Source organism: Bos indicus, chromosome 13 (assembly GCF_029378745.1).
Source record: "Bos indicus isolate NIAB-ARS_2022 breed Sahiwal x Tharparkar chromosome 13, NIAB-ARS_B.indTharparkar_mat_pri_1.0, whole genome shotgun sequence".
Lineage (NCBI taxonomy): Eukaryota > Metazoa > Chordata > Mammalia > Artiodactyla > Bovidae > Bos > Bos indicus.
In genome coordinates this window covers 31,881,094-31,896,463 of record NC_091772.1, presented here as the reverse complement: position 1 = coordinate 31,896,463, position 15,370 = coordinate 31,881,094, and the positions used below count along the sequence as shown (strand labels likewise).

Genomic DNA, 15,370 nt, shown 5'->3' with positions numbered 1-15,370 from the left:
AGCGCCATCCTTGGATGCTTCCAGGGGTAACTTGTCTAGAATTGTCTTTAGTAATGAGTAATGCATAGCAACAGGGGTTGGTTTTTGCTCCTCCCTTAACAAGAGGTCCTGGAGGAGGAGTCCAGACTGGTGTCACAGCTCCCCATGGTGAAACAGTCCCAGGATCATTCCTCCTTCCTTTCCACCGTCCTCAGCATGAGGTTCTCATCCTCATGTCTGCAAGTCATGGCTATCCCTGGATGGTCTTCACTGCAGTTGTGATGAAGAGAGAAGGGGTGAGGGAAAAGAAGCCTTTGCTTTCCTAACAAGGCTGTGTCTTTATACTTGGAAACTCTTGTCTGTAATTGTCACATATTCAGCCTGGCAGCAAGGAAGTCTAGAAAGAGAAACATTCTGACTTTCCCACCTGAATACTTTTTTTGTTCAGTCACTATGTCATGTCCATCTCTGTGACTCCATGGACTGCAGCATACTAGGCTTCCCTGTCCACCATCTCCTGGAGCTTGAAACTCATGTCCATAAAATTTGTGATTCCATCAAACCATCTCATCCTCTGTTGTCCACTTCTTCTCCTGCCTTCAATCTTTCCCAGCATCAGGGTCTTTTCCAATGTGTTGGTTCTTTGCATCAAGTGGCCAAAGTATTGGAGCTTCAGCTTCATCATCAGTCCTCCCAATGAATATTCAGGATTGATTTTCTTTAGGATAGACTGGTTTGATCTCCTTGTAGTCCCAGGGACTCTCAAGAATCTTCTCCAACACCACAGTTCTTTCAAGGAGCAAGCGTCTTTTAATTTCATGGCTGCAGTCACCATCTGCAGTGATTTTGGAGCCCAAAAAAATAAAGTCTGTCACTGTTTCCATTGTGTCCCCATCTATTTGCTATGAAGTGATGGGACCAGATGCCATTATCTTTGTTTTTTGAATCTTGAGTTTTAAGCCAGCTTTTTCACTCTTTTCTTTCACTTTTATCAAAAGGCTCTTTAGTTCCTCTTCACTTTTTGCCATAAGGGTGGTGTCATCTGCGTAGCTGAGGTTATTGATATTTCTCCTGGCATCTTGATTCCAGCTTATGCTTATTCCAGCCCAGCATTTTGCATGATGTATTCTGCATAGAAGTCAATTAAGCAGGGTGACAATATACAGCCTTGTCATACTCCTTTCCCAATTTGGAACCAATCCATTGTTCCACAACTGGTTATAACTATTGCTTCTTGACCTGCATACAGGTTTCTTAGGAGGCAGGTAAGGTGGTCTGTTATTCCCATCTCTTTATTAATTTTCCACAGTTTGTTATCATCCATACAGTCAAACAGTTTGAAGTAGTCAATGAAGCAGAAGTAGACATTTTTCTGGAATTCTCTTGCTTTTTCTATGATCCAGTGGATGTTGGCAGTTTGATCTCTGGTTCTGGCTTTTCTAAATCCAGCTTGAACATTTGGAGATTCTCAATTCATATACTTTTGAAGCCTAGCTTGGAGAATTTTGATTATTACTTTGCTAGCATGTGAAATGAGTGCAATTGTGTGGTAGTTAGAACATTCTTTGGTGTTGTTCTTCTTTGGGATTGGAATGAAAAGTGACCTTTTCCAGTCCTATGGCCAGTGCTGAGTTTTCCAAATTTGCTGGCATATTGAATGCAGCACTTTAACAGCATTATCTTTTAGGATTTGAAATAGCTCAGCTGGAATTCCTGAATATTAGAGGAAGCAAAGTAGGGACTTTTTGAATGGCCTGGGGGCTGTCAGTCCCCTCCCTGCCACAAGGGCACCCCTTGGTTGTATGGAGCAAGTATTTTGTGTAACCCTATTTATACAAAGTGGGCTTCCCAAGTGGCAAAGTGGTTCAGAACCTGCCTGCCAATGCAGGAGACACAAGAGATGCAGGTTGGATCCCTGGGTTGGGAAGATCCCCTGGAGAAGGAAATAGCTTCCCACACCAGTATTCGTGCCTGAAAAGTTCCATGGACAGGGGAGCCTGGCCCACTACAGTCAGTGAGGTTGCAAAGAGTCAGATGTGACTGAACACATTTAACACAAGGTTATCTATACAAAGAGTCTGGATACTTGGAAGAAGAGGGGACTATAGAAACTTTGCTATAGAGCAAAGGATAAGATGTTAAATGAAGTGTCAATAAGATGTGAGGTCCAGATAAAAGTGGAACAGGTACAGAGGAGAATGTGGAGGTGTGGGTAGTGGAATTAGTGGTGGTGGTATAACTAAAGGAAAAAATTGACTGAATAAACATGTAAAGGAACATAAATTGTGGTGGCAGATGTCCTTCAAAATATGTACTATGGATGCCCAGGGACATATCTGCAAATACGAGCTAGAGGTCAGCAGTAGCGCACCTCTAGGCTTATGGTTGGAGATGCTGGTGAAACGACTACTTTCCCCGCAGGACACCAGGTGGTGGAGATGGTAGTACAGCAGGTAACAGAAGCCACGAAGCCTGTTTTTGCTCAGCTTCAGTTTACTTCCAAGTTATCACAGACTGACTTGTGCCCCTGCAGCTCTCTAAGCCAAGATGATCAGCAACCTAGCCAACGAACACTTATCCATTCCTGTCTTACTTGCTCTGTTGGGTGGCCCACTACTTTATTCTTTGGATGGTTTTTGTGTTTGACTATCATGATGCCAATGTAGTGACTGTCCTACATCTCTCATTCAATGTTGCCTTCCCAACCCCTTCTCAGCCTTTGGATGCCTGCAAGCTCTTGCTTGCCTCTGTGCCTCGCTCCTGCTCTTCCTTCTGCTCCCTTATCTTCCTGGCTGATTTCTCAGCTTTTCCTGGGAGGTCTAGCTCAGCTGTCCGTTCCCTTGGGTAGCCCTTCTGATTACATTTCCTCCCTCCATATTGCTTTGGCATAGCTTATTATCACGGGAGACAGTTAGCTTTCTTTGTCCATCTGCTGGATAGATTAAGAGCTGTGTGAAAGCAGGGGCTGACCGTTGTGTTTGTATCTTGAGCATTTACTTAGTGTCATGTCAGTAAATGTTTGTGGAATGAATGAATGAGAGTATTAGGAAATATAAACCTAGCAAAAACAGTCATCAGGACATCTAATGAGGGAGACAAGGTTTGGCAGGGGAGAGTCAGGAGTGATTGCAGGTCACACTCAGACACAAGGAGATACACCTAGCTATGTACTGTTAAATATATTTATAGGTATTGTTACCTTTAGGACTTTCCCAGTGGCTTAGCAATAAAGAACCTGCCTGCAGTGCAGGAGACGCAGGAGAAGATCCCCTGGAGGAGGGCATGGCAATCTACTCCAGTATTCTTGCCTGGAGAACCCCATGGACAGAGGAGCCTGGCAGGCTATAGTCCATAGGATTGCAAAGAATAAGACTCAACTGAAGCCACTGAGCTTATGAAATGCATAAACCTATGAAATGCATGTTAGAACATTTGTGTTGTATTATTTAAAGAAATGGATATTGATTCACTCAGCTAGTAAGTGAAGGAAAGCTTGTAGGGAGAATACTAAAAGTTAATAGAGCTTAAAATGAAGTCACAACAATGCCATGGAACATTTTGATGATAAACAGAATGATCTTGCTTCTTTTCTTTGTACGTAGAGAAGGGCACAGTGAAAAGATATCCCACTGATTCCATTCCTCATTGGGTCTGCCTTTTGTTTAGACTGACCTCCTGGATGGTGTCTGGCTTTGCCTCCATGTGGGCAGGCAGCAAGAAGATGCACCCTCAATTTAGAAACAAGATTATGAAATAGATCATTCAGAGACTTCTTCCTCACCACAAGCACCCTGTGCACCATGGGCCACCCACCACCTCTAGGTGTTACTGTTCCCCACTGATTTTTCAGGGTCTACACTGAGATACCTCACCTAGTCCTGAGTTCTCACTGCTTTACCTTGTATTTTGTGCCCCATGTTCCCCACCATCAAATTTCTTCCTCCATATCATGGTTCTATGTTGAGCCATCCATCATATGGTAAGCAGAATCATATGTTAATTTCCATCAAGATGTCCCTGCAGGATTCTAACTTGGTGCTGGGGTACTTGCAAACTGTAAAACAGTCATCAAGTCTCTTCAAGACCCAGAGCCTCATTAGGAAGGAAAGAATCTGAAATTGTAGAATTTCAAATGAGTTGGCTGGACCTTTTTGGATGCACAGGCCCTTGCAAGAGTCTCTTAAACCTATCAGTGTATTCTGAATACACTCTTGAAGAAGGCACATTGCCTTTCCCATGACAGGCACTTAGTAAACATCTGAAAAATGAAAATTATAGGTATGAACAGACTGGCCCTCATGATCAATGATATTAGAAACTAGAGCTTATGATGTCAAATTCTTTGGGGGGCTGGATTCTGAGTTTCAGTCGAGATTTTGGGGAAGGAAAGACTTCCTTCTCACATCTCCTGGAAATCTTTGTGATGGGTTTTTATCACCTGATAGTAGAGTTTTAGGGTTTTATTCTTTCTTTCCTAAACAGTAATTGATCTGGGGATAGCTTCTTTGTAAAAATTTTATTGAAGTACAGTTGATTTACAAAGTTGTTAATTTGTGCTGTACAGCAGTGACTCAATTATACATATATAAATTCTTATTCTTTTCCACTGTGGTCTTGTCACAAGATGTTAAATATACTTCCCTGTGCTATACAGTAAAGAGAAACCCAAGTAAGATGGTAGGTGTTGCAAGAGGGCATCAGAGGGCAAACACACTGAAACCATACTCACAGAAAACTAGTCAATCTAATCACACTAGGATCACAGCCTTGTCTAACTCAATGAAACTAAGCCATGCCCGTGGGGCAACCCATGATGGGCGGGTCATGGTGGAGAGATCTGACAGAATGTGGTCCACTGGAGAAGGGAATGGCAAACCACTTCAGTATTCTTGCCTTGAGAACCCGATGAACAGTATGAAAAGGCAAAATGATAGGATACTGAAAGAGAAACTTCCCAGGTCAGTAGGTGCCCAATATGCTACTGGAAATCAGTGGAGAAATAACTCCAGAAAGAATGAAGGGATGCAGCCAAAGCAAAAACAATACCCAGCTGTGGATGTGACTGGTGATAGAAGCAAGGTCTGATGCTGTAAAGAGCAATATTGCATAGGAACCTGGAATGTCAGGTCCATGAATCAAGGTAAATTGGAAGTGGTCAAACAAGAGATGGCAAGAGTGAATGTCGACATTCTAGGAATCAGCTAACTGAAATGGACTGGAATGGGTGAACTTAACTCAGATGTCCATTATATCTACTACTATGGGCAGGAATCCCTCAGAAGAAATGGAGTAGCCATCATGGTCAACAAGAGAGTCTGAAATGCAGTACTTGGATGCAATCTCAAAGATGACAGAATGATCTCTGTCTCCAAGGCAAACCATTCAATATCACAGTAATCCAAGTCTATGCTCCAACCAGTAACGCTGAAGAAGCTGAAGTTGAACGGTTCTATGAAGACCTACAAGACCTTTTAGAACTAACACCCAAAAAAGATGCCCTTTTCATTATAAGGGACTGGAATGCAAAAGTAGGAAGTCAAGAAACCCCTGGAGTAACAGGCAAATTTAGCCTTGGAATACGGAATGAAGCAGGGCAAAGACTGATAGAGTTTTGCCGAGAAAATGCACTGGTCATAACAAACACCCTTTCCAACAACACAAGAGAAGACTCTATACATGGACATCACCAGATGGTCAACACCGAAATCAGATTGATTATATTCTTTGCAGCCAAAGATGGAGAAGCTCTATACAGTCGGCAAAGACAAGACGAGAAGCTGACTGTGGCTCAGACCATGAACTCCTTATTGCCAAATTCAGACTTAACTTGAAGAAAGTAGGGAAAACCACTAGACCATTCAGGTATGACCTACATCAAATCCCTTATGATTATACAGTGGAAGTGAGAAATAGATTTAAGGGCCTAGATCTGATAGATAGAGTGCCTGATGAACTACGGAATGAGGTTCGTGACATTGTACAAGAGACAGGGATCAAGACCATTCCCATGGAAAAGAAATGCAAAAAAGCAAAATGGCTGTCTGGTAAGGCCTTACAAATAGCTGTGAAAAGAAGAGAAGCGAAAAGCAAAGGAGCAAAGGGAAAGATATAAACATCTGAATGCAGAGTTCCAAAGAATAGCAAGAAGAGATAAGAAAGCCTTTTTAGCGATCAATGCAAAGAAATAGAGGAAAACAACAGAATGGGAAAGACTAGGGATCTCTTCAAGAAAATCAGAGATACCAAGGGAATATTTCATGCAAAGATGAGCTCGATAAAGGACAGAAATGGTATGGACCTAACAGAAGCAGAAGATATTAAGAAGAGATGGCAAGAATACACAGAAGAACTGTACAAAAAAGATCTTCACAACCCAGATAATCACAATGGTGTGATCACTGACCTAGAGCCAGACATCCTGGAATGTGAAGTCAAGTGGGCCTTAGAAAGCATCACTATGAACAAAGCTAGTGGAGGTGATGGAATTCCAGTTGAGCTATTCCAAATCCTGAAAGATGATGCTGTGAAAGTGCTGCACTCAATATGACAGCAAATTTGGAAAACTCAGCAGTGGCCACAGGACTGGAAAAGGTCAGTTTTCATTCCAATCCCAAAGAAAGGCAATGCCAAAGAATGCTGAAACTACCGCACAATTGCACTCATCTCACACTCTAGTAAAGTAATGCTCAAAATTCTCCAAGCCAGGCTTCAGCAATATGTGAACCGTGAACTTCCTGATGTTCAAGCTGGTTTTAGAAAAGGCAGAGGAACCAGAGATCAAATTGCCAACATCTTCTGGATCATGGAAAAAGCAAGAGAGTTCCAGAAAAGCATCTATTTCTGCTTTATTGACTATGCCAAAGCCTTTGACTGTGTGAATCACAATAAACTGTGGAAAATTCTGAAAGAGATGGGAATACCATAACACCTGATCTGCCTCTTGAGAAATTTGTATGCAAGTCAGGAAGCAACAGTTAGAACTGGACATGGAACATGGAACAACAGACTGGTTCCAAATAGGAAAAGGAGTACGTCAAGGCTGTATATTGTCACCCTGTTTATTTAACTTATATGCAGAGTACTTCATGAGAAACGCTGGACTGGAAGAAACACAAGCTGGAATCAAGATTGCCGGGAGAAATATCAATAACCTCAGATGCGCAGATGACACCACCCTTATGGCAGACAGTGAAGAGGAACTAAAAGGCCTCTTGATGAAAGTGAAAATGGAGAGTGAAAAAGATGGCTTAAAGCTCAACATTCAGAAAACGAAGATCATGGCATCCGGTCCCACCACTTCATGGGAAATAGATGGGGAAACAGTGGAAACAGTGTCAGACTTTATTTTTCTGGGCTCCAAAATCACTGCAGATGGTGACTGCAGCCATGAAATTAAAAGACGCTTACTCCTTGGAAGGAAAGTTATGACCAACCTAGATAGCATATTGAAAAGCAGAGACATTACTTTGCCAACAAAGGTTCGTCTAGTCAAGGCTATGGTTTTTCCTGTGGTCATGTATGGATGTGAGAGTTGGACTGTGAAGAAGGCTGAGCGCCGAAGAATTGATGCTTTTGAACTGTGGTGTTGGAGAAGACTCTTGAGAGTCCCTTGGACTGCAAGGAGATCCAACCAGTCCATTCTGAAGGAGATCAGCCCTGGGATTTCTTTGGAAGGAATGATGCTAAACCTGAAACTCCAGTACTTTGGCCACCTCATGCGAAGAGTTGACTCATTGGAAAAGACTCTGATGCTGGGAGGGATTGGGGGCAGGAGGAGAAGGGGACGACAGAGGATGAGATGGCTGGATGGCATCACTGACTCAATGGACATGAGTCTGAGTGAACTCCGGGAGTTGGTGATGGACAGGGAGGCCTGGCGTGCTGCGTTTCATGGGGTCACAAAGAGTCAAACACGACTGAGCAACTGATCTGATCTGATATATAAATAGTTTGCATCTGCTAATCCCAAACTCCCAGTCCATCCCTCCTCAAGTCTATTCTCTGGTGTCTGTGAATATGTTTCTGTTTCATAGATTGATTCATTTGTGTCATATTTTAGATTCCACATTTGAGTCATATAATATGGTATTTGTCTTTCTCTTTTAGTGTGATAATCTCTAGTTGCATCCATATAGCTGCAAATAGCATTTTTTCATATTTTATGGCTGAGTAGTATTCCACTGTGTATGTGTACCACATCTTTCTTATCCACTCATCTGCTTATGGACATTTAGGTTGCTTCCAGTAACCTAATAACATTTAGGTTATTATAAATAGTGCTGCTATGAGCATAGTAGTGCATGTATCTTTTTGAATTAAAGTTTTGTCTGGGTATATGCCCAGGAGTGGGATTGCTGGATCATATGGCAACTCTATTTTTAGTTTTTTGAGGAACCTCCATACCGTTTTCCCTAGTGGCTGCACCAGTTTACATGATTTGGGAATAGCTTCTTGAGCACTTGAATTCAGAGGTAAAAGGATGAAACACTAATCAAGATTGTCCTCTTTTGTGAGCAAGTGGCTTTCCATGAGACCAAGACACTAGATGATGTCCTTACATGCTTTTTCTGGACTGTCTCCTTGACCTTGAACAATATAAAGGAAATCTCATCACCTCCTATGATAACAATACAGCTAGGACAAAGCTGCTGATTTTTTTCTATTATTTAATCTCATGCTTTGGTGGTCCACGCCATTTTTGAAGAGATCCACTCTGACATTGGGCTTCCTAGGCAGCACTAGTGGTAAAGAATCCACCTACCAATGCAGGAGATGGATTCCTGGCTTGGGAAGATCCCCTGGGGGAGGAAATGGAAACCCACTCCAGTATTCTTGTCTGGAGAATCCCATGGACAGAGGAGCCTGGCAACCTACAGTCTATGGGATCGCAAATAGTCAGACATGACTGAGGCGACTTTGTACACGTGCATACATGCTCTGACATTGTTTTGACTGTGTCACATGCTTAACACTCACCACAGGTCTCCATAGCTCCACACTTGAAAACCTTTGGTGACAGAACCTTGGTGTAGAGCCCAGTGTGGGGAAGCCTGAACAGAACTTTATCTGTACTAAAAGATGGAGTCTTTGTGTTTGAATTTGTAAATTTTGTGGGAAAACTCAGGAACTAATAAGATTTTGACATAAAGGACCATCTTCATGCTGGAGCCTGTATCCCCTCAGGCCGTATAGCTCTATTGCCTGAAGGCTGCCTTCAACCAGCAGGCCTCTGTCTCTGTGCCTGGGGGGTTGTCTATGGCTGGCTGATCTGCTTTGCCTGTTTATAACATGCATAAAGTCTGGGAGAGTGAATGCTCTTGGGGCAGCTCTCAACTGATGACTGACAAGAGTTGTCTTGAAAAAACCCACTTCTTGTACAACATGGGGTGAGTATCTCTGAGGCTGGCTCTACACTGGCTCCTAGAACTCGCCAAGGGTTTTCCCTCCAGTTAGCCAGAGGCACAGTAGTAACTTGCTTGATAATGTACATTTTATTAGATGTATTTCCTTCCACCTTGGTTTTAATTTTCTGCTATTTGCTTGGCTGGTGAGAGAGGGATTCCTGCCCTAGCTTTATGGAGATGACCAGACACCAGTACAGTGTAGATCAGATCACCAGATGAATTAGTCACCTGTACTCCCAGCTGGGGGAGGACACTGCATGCCACACAGAGCGGCACAGAGCCTGCGTTTTGGAACATTGTGACCAAGCAGGGGCTGTGGGAGGCAGGTTCTATAGTATCAAGGGAGTGGGGTGCTGCTGTCTCTCGTGGGAGGATATGATTTGTTTGAATAATTCTGTGGGTTAACAGTAACTGAAGCCCACTGATAAGGGATAAATGGGAACTGCATCTGATCCTGTGAAGAGGAGAGCTCTTGGTTAAGGGACCTTATCTGTGGCACAGAGTTAGGAGAAGAACCTGTAGTCAGGCCATTCAAGGCCCCCGGTTTTCCCCACATGTCAAGGCACATGTAACATTGTACACGTAACACTGGGCTCAGTTTGGGCTCAGATAAACCACAATATCTCACTCCCCTCCCATCTTCCCTGGGATCATATGCCCAACACACTCTCTTATATTTGCATCTTTCTCTCAGGGTCTGCTCCAGGGAGAACTGGAGCTAAGACAACCATGTAGACATCAAGCGTGTCCTGCAATCGGAGCCTTTAATACTGACCAGTAATTTTCATAATTTCTACAAGTCATTTTGTTTTAGAAAACATTCCTAGGTTATTGCCCCAGTTTTGAGTCTCAAAGAACTGGTGGCAAGTAAGCTAGTTCTTTAGATCACTTGATGTTTATGGTAACACCATGGATGTTGCAGTTCTTTCTTTCTAAAAGAAAAAGAAAAAATCAGTTTGATAGATGCATGCTGTGGGTAAAAAAGGAAGATATTGAATTAATTATGAATTAATGGAATCAGAGTTACTCAATGTTAGACTTGTTGAAATGTTTGTATAATGAAAATCCACTTTCTTTTTTAAACTGAAGTATAGTTGATTTAAAATGTTGTGTTACGTATTGATATATGGCAAAGTGACTCAGTTATAATTATATATGCGTATATATACTTCTTTTCCTATTCTTTACCATTATGGTTTATCACAGGATATTGAGTATAGTTCCCTGTGCTATATAGTAGGACCCTGTTGTTTATCCATCTTATATGTAATAGTTTACATCTGCTAACCCCAAACTCCCAATCCTTCCCTCCTCCATCCCCTCCATGTTGGCAACTTCCAGTCTATTCTCTGAGTCCCTGATTCTGTTTCTATATTATAGATAGGTTCATTGTGTCTTATTTTAGATTCCACATATTAAATAAGTGATATCATATGGTATTTGTCTTTCTGAGTTACATCACATAGTATGATCTTTTTTTTTTTTTTTTCCTTTTTCTGTAATTGATAATAAGGGCAAAAATCTTGACACACATATTTCAGGGGTACAGGAAAGGTTGAAATAGAATGTCTATTACAATGACAATCAGGAAAAAACAGAACTTGGAAATAATGCTATAAAGGTTGTTAAGGGTGAGATATCAGCATAAAATGTGAGGTGGAGGCGATGGAGGGACTATTGCTTTAATGCAAGGAGTTTGAAGGTAAGAACATGACCATTGTTGGACCAAAGAATCCTATGAAAATTTGTTATATCTCTATTCTTTATTGTGGATAATTTTTAAAAAACTGACACGTATTAGGAGCTAAATTAATATCTATGATTTTACTATTACTCAACTATAAAGGCCTAATATTAATAGAATGTAGATGGTGTCACTCTGAAGATAATTTCAGACAAAGACTGAAGACTCCCCTTATGATTGTTGCTTATGCGTCTTAAGACCCATCGTGGGTGCCTGAACGCCCTTGAATGAGTGGTCTGGTTTTGGTGTACAAAGGGGTGGGGGCAGTGGACGTCATTCCTGTTACACGTCACCTTGTTCTCAGGGTACTATCTGCTATTGTATCCTCATCACAGTGGTAGCAGGGATAGTAGCGGTAGTAGTGAGAGCATGCAGAGAACAAAGCAAGCAACCACTGAAAAGAGACAAGAAAATAAATGTCGAGAAGATGGTTCAGTCATTTAAAAAATATCTTCAGCGAGATACAAACTACCAGTTATCAAATAAATAAATCACAAAGTTGTATAGCACAGAGAATATAGTTAATATTTTATTTTTGTAGGTTTGATTAATTTATTTTTGGCTGTGCTTGGTCTTTGTTGCTGCACGGGGTTTTCTCTGGTTGCCTCGAGTCGGGGCTACTCCCTAGTTTCCGTGCTCGGGCTTCTTGTTGTGGTGGCTTCTCTTGTTGGGAAGCATTGGCTGTAGGCCTTTGGGCTTCAGCAATTGCAGCACATGGGCTCTAGAGAACTGGCTCAATAGTTGTGGCTCATGGGCTTAGTTGCTCTGTGGCATGTGGGATCTTCCTGGACCAGGGATCGAACCTGTGTCTCCTGCATTGACAGGTGGGTTCTTTACCACTGAGCCACTAGGGAAGCCCCAATATTTTATTTAAATGGTCAGCATGTTGTAGCAGAAGTAGAAATATAGTGAGCACAATGAGCAGAAGTAGAAATACAGTGTTGTACAAGTCAAACATATAATGTTATGAGCCAGTTATCTCAATCATAAAAGAGGAAATTAAAGTAAAATGAAGTCAGATGGGTTGATCCTAAACTAATAAGACCCTTGTGACAGGAGGGATTAGGACACAGACATGTGGATGCACAGAAAAGGGACATGTGAAGACAGAGAAGATGGCCGTGTACAAGCCAAGCCTCAGGATGAAACTAGCACTGTTCTCATCTTGGTCTTGGACTTCTAGCCCCCAGAACTGTGAAGAAATAATTTATGTTAAGCACCCCAAAAGCTTTATTTACAGTATAGTCTATTAGATGTGCAATATCATTGTCTGAAAAAGCCATAGGTACTTCCCCTGGTGGTCCAGTGGTTAAGACTGTACTTCCACTGCAGGTGACACAGGTTTGATCCCTAGTCGAGGAACTAAGATCCTGCATGCTGCATGGCACAGCAAAAAAAAAAAAAAAAAAAAAAATATATATATATATATATATCAGATCAGATCAGATCAGTTGCTCAGTCGTGTCCGACTCTTTGCGACCCCATGAATCACAGTACGCCAGGCCTCCCTGTCCATCACCAGCTCCCGGCGTTCACTCAGACTCACGTCCATCGAGTCAGTGATGCCATCCAGCCATCTCATCCTCTGTCGTCCCCTTCTCCTCCTGCCCCCAATCCCTCCCAGCATCAGAGTCTTTTCCAATGAGTCAACTCTTCGCATGAGGTGGCCAAAGTACTGGAGTTTCAGCTGTAGCATCATTCCTTCCAAAGAAATCCCAGGGCTGATCTCCTTCAGAATGGACTGGTTGGATCTCCTTGCAGTCCAAGGGACTCTCAAGAGTCTTCTCCAATACCACAGTTCAAAAGCATCAATTCTTTGGCGCTTATGCCTTAATTTAAAAATACTTTATTGGTTAAAAATAAAATGTACCTTTGGGACTTCTCTGGTGGATAGGAATCTGCCTGCCAATACAGAGGACATGGGTTCGATCCCCAGTCCAGGAAGATCCTACATACCACGGAGCAACTAAGCTTGTGTGCCACAATTACTGAGCCTGAGCTCTAGAGCCTGTAAGGCACAACTACTGAAGCCCATGTGCCACAGCTGCTGAAACCCACATGTCTAGAGCCTTTACTACATAACAAGAGAAGCCACTGCAATGAGAAGTCCATACACCGCAACAAAGACTCAGCACAGCCAAATGAATAACTAACCTCCTTTAAAAAAAAAACAACAAAAAAATTACATTTGGAGCACCGGTACTGTATCACACACCCCACTAGGCATGCAGGGAACCAAACAGTCATGGGGTCTCTGGCCTCATGGAGCTGAAAGTCCACTTTGGGAGGGAAACATTAATCACAGAACCCCAGCAATATTACCTTACATGAAGGAAAAGAAAACAGGGAGCTATGAAAACATAACAAGGGGACCCACTCCGGAGGATTCCACAAGGTTTCCCTGGGGAGATGATTAGAATTTGGAGAACAGGAAGGAGAAATAAATTTCACAGGCTTCCACTTAGCTGTTTTACATGGTTGGACTCTGTGATAGCTGCTGCTTCCAGCGTGATTTCAATATATCTAATTACCTGCTAATCTGCCTGCATAATACATCAGGCACTTATTTTTTGTTACCATACACTCCTTGAGCGTCTTGTTGGTTCTGATGCTGCCAAATGAGTGGCAACAATATTCTATTAACAATTGCTCCCATGCACATTTATTTTCTGTTGTGTTGAAAGAAATTTTCATCACTTTCCATTTGGCTCTATTCAACGTGAAATTACAATTGTCCATCATCCTGTCTGGTCTATATTAAACGATTTCTATATTTTCGTTTATTCCCTTCTCTGTCTCTTAGCATACTTAATCTTGTTCCATATTTGTTTATTTCAGGGGTGGGAGGACTTTTTAGCCACATTTAGTGAGTTTAAGTGTTATTGAATCCCCAAAGCCTAGGCGTTTCTGATCATTTTCAAGTCCCCTTGACTGTAAAGACATAGATACAGCAGGGCCATTAAAGTAATAGAAGATAAATTGTTGTCCCTGAGAGTCAGTAAAATAGTTTTTTTACAGTCCATTTCACTAAGTGTTTAAAATGTGTATTACCTGATTAATCAATGTGTCACAACCTGTAATGATGTCAATGTATTTTCTCTGTTCAGCCCGCGGATGGTGGGCAGGGAGGAGCTGGATTATTTAAGGCTCTCTTTGCCATGGAGGGGTAAGTTATCCTCTGTTAACGATGAGAGTAGCTGTTGGCTACCCTTTGGTAAAGAGACCATCGGTATTGTGGGAAGACAGAAGGCGATATATACATTTGTCTTTGTGATTCATGGTAATCACCTCTGACTGGCTAAATTCTGTCCCATAAAACAACTCTTAATTACTACTTGTGGGAAGTTGCTTTAGGGAAAATAATAACCCAGCACACACATACAGTATTTTGGAGATTAAAAATGACATTTCCTAAAAGATGGTCCTTTCAAAAATAAGTTTTCTCCCAAAGTTTTTCAATTTATCTAAAACATCAAGTCTTTCTTCTTGTAGCATGATTTGAGGCTGTTTCTGTTGCCTTAAAGACTGTTGTTCTCTTGGTTAATATCACTCTTAGATATTCCTCCTTTCTGTAAATAGAATCAAGATTGAAATTATCAATATGCATGAAACTATAAGTTCTATAATATTAAAATAGTAAAATTTCTAGTATTCTGAAAAGGAATGTATAAAGCAAACATTTTCAGAGTCTTTATATTTCTCTACTTGTTTCCTTTATACTTTAGGGGCTGGATACCATGAAAAGTGTCCCCAAAAGGAAATAAAATTCAATTTAAAACTTGTTCTAACTTTGTACACATCCTTTAAATTCTTGGATCTTGCTTATTCAGGTTTAGTTAATTGGGCAGTTTATATACATGATTTTTTTGCATACCAATTAAAAGCACAGATGAAATAAATTACATACTATATAATTTCCTATTAGGGGCCATTGGAAGTTAGGTTCTCTGAGAAATAGACTCTGGGATGGAGCTTTGTGTATGGGAAGTGTATTAGGATGTGCTCCCAGGAACAATGCCAGTGAGCGGGTGAGGCAGGGGGGAGTGGCAGAGTTAGAACTCATCCTTTAATGCTCCTATAATGAAGGTCTTGGCCTCATGGAGCTGGGAAGCTGCAGTGTTTTCTCTAAGTTGGGCTGAATTAAGATCATGGGTCAGGCACTAGTCAGGCATTGGATGTAGCCACCCTCCAGGGCCTGTGACCTTGGAGGTGTCAGGGCCTCCATTCCAGGATGGTTCCTGAG

The 15,370-nt window shown here is 41.8% G+C and overlaps 1 protein-coding gene across 5 annotated transcripts in view; it reads left to right on the top strand.

Moving 5' to 3' along the window:
- Positions 1-15,370, top strand: part of ST8SIA6 (ST8 alpha-N-acetyl-neuraminide alpha-2,8-sialyltransferase 6) — a 300,498-nt gene that overhangs the window by 190,710 nt on the left and 94,418 nt on the right. The window lies entirely within an intron of this gene.